Source organism: Rhea americana, unplaced genomic scaffold, assembly GCF_003343005.1.
Source record: "Rhea americana isolate MKP2758 unplaced genomic scaffold, rheAme1 scaffold_0, whole genome shotgun sequence".
NCBI classification, from domain to species: domain Eukaryota; kingdom Metazoa; phylum Chordata; class Aves; order Rheiformes; family Rheidae; genus Rhea; species Rhea americana.
In genome coordinates, this window is record NW_028185037.1 from 2,330,629 (window position 1) to 2,332,890 (window position 2,262).

Below are 2,262 nucleotides of genomic sequence, written 5' to 3' on the forward strand. Positions count from 1 at the left end.
GCAGCGCCCGCGCGTCCGAGCAGCGCCCGCGCGTCCGAGCAGCGCGGCGCTGCGGTGCGGCGGGTCCGGCGGGGCAACCGCGAGCATGTGCCGGCCGCGGGGCCCCTCCGCCCTCTCCTCGCCCGCGCGGAGGAAGCGAATTTAGGAGACTTGCTCCTTTTCTAACCAGCCACAACTTCTGCAGCAAGCGCGACGAGACGCTGTTTCGCAGGGGTGCCCGCTTCGGCCCTTCGGCCGGCTCCCCTCGGCCAGCACGCGCGCCCGATCCCGCCGGGGGAGAGCCACGCGCCACGCAGCCTGCCGAGCCCTTCGCGCGCCCGCGCCCGCGCCACCGCCCTCTCCTGGCGCTTCAGGTGTTCCTTGCCGTACAAAATCCCCTTCTTCACCCGTTACGTTCAACTCTAACTAGACTGCTGCCTGCTGAGAGGAAATGTTCTGTATTTCGGAGTAAGKGAGCCAACGGTGGAGAAGAGCTTTCCTCCTCCTCGCCTCTCACGAAGACACTGGCCTATCAAGTGTCTAGGCTACAGCGTAATTTCTTAGCTTCAGTCCTGCCAGCTTGCGTCTTCAGCTATTTGGGGGGGAAAAAATCAACTGCTGCTTCTGCTTTCCTAAGTTAATTTTTATTGCGTATTCATATTTAAAATGGCAGGCTTCAGAAGATGAATTTAAAAAATAATCCTCTGGGTCGTAATAGCCTGTCTCAAGCATCATTTGCAGCACATTGTTCAAATTCTTCTCTTTCGAAGAGGCAGAATTTACCAGTGGGGTAATTCTGCTAAGCTTTACTTGAAACCAAGTTGAGAGGAGCCAATTTAATAAAGAATGATTAAAAAAAAAAAAGTATATGCATTTAATGAAAATTTTCTAGGAGTTCAAGACTCAGAACAAATGCCTTACTGGTGATCTGAAGCTCATTTCATTTACAGCATAATATATTAACAGATTTTACAATTCCTTACAAGAAGATCATACATCTTTAGAAAGCAGGGAAAATGTACATTAAGCCAGATGTGGTAATATGTTAAATAGCTACACTATTAATTTTTTATGACTTTGTAAAAACAAAACAATTTCCATTTGGCACAAAAAAAGCTGAGTCACTCTTTTGGTCCAAATCTTTGATAAATATTGTTGTTTTAATGTCATTTATGGAAATCATTTTAGGGAATGAATATAGATTTTTTAAATTCAGTCCTTAGGGTGTTTCTGTTCACTTTTCAGTGCAAATTATATTTGTTCTAACACTGTCAAAATCTTCCTTCTATGTACAAAACTAATATACATTTGCATTTCTTACACCAAGCAAAATGACCAATAGTAATGAAAGGTGCAAATTTAAAACAGTATTTGTAAATCAAAGGAACTGTTAAGATTTCAACAAAAACTAAACCTGCAGTATCATAATGTGCTACTAATTAAAAGCTACTAAGTAGAAAACAATTTAAAAATCCTTGGCATTTATGAGCTTTTAAGCACTCTGTAAGCACTAACATTCACACATCACCCCCTGTACTGCGAACTGCCCCTATTTAAGGGAGAGGAGGAGAACACACGGGAGATGGAATGAGAAAGAACATTTTAAAGTGATTTTACCTGTGGCTATTGAGATGAGTGTTCAAGTCAACATGAGATTTCAGAAGCCTGACTCCCCTTCTATCCCGTGCTCAAACCATGCTTTTGGGGGAGAGGGGAAGGGGGCAGCAAAGGCGAACAGAGGTTTCCTACGCGTTGTATTTTGCTGATTCCACTTTCTACAATAAGTGTGCTGACTGACAGGACACTTATTGAGCTGGAACTGAGTTCAGTTCCACCTTTTGCCTGGATTCCCTTCTAACTTCTCTTCACGCCTGCTATGAGCTCTTCTTTTCCAACAGCAAACTTTGAAGAAGGGTTGTAAGTGCAATGGGAAGTTGGAAAAAAAGCTTACTGAATAGAAATGTTTTCCAAGTCTTATCACCATTTCTAAGAGTGTAAAACTGTCACAACAGCAAAGTCCTATTCACAGCCATGATAATCTCTCTTTTTCCCATTTCATAGGTGATTAGAGAAAGGGGTTGTAGAGAAAAAGTCTCAGAGCTGGGCAGCCTGTTAGAGTGAGCAAGTGTGTGTGTCATGTTGGGAGAGGTTAGAATTAGAAGAAAAAAAAGCTAAGAAGAGAAACAGAAATTTAAAATGTTTTATATTTAATATTTCTAATTGTGAATTTAATGAATGCAATTTAAAAAATGCCCCACCCATTGCTATACATATGATAGGAAT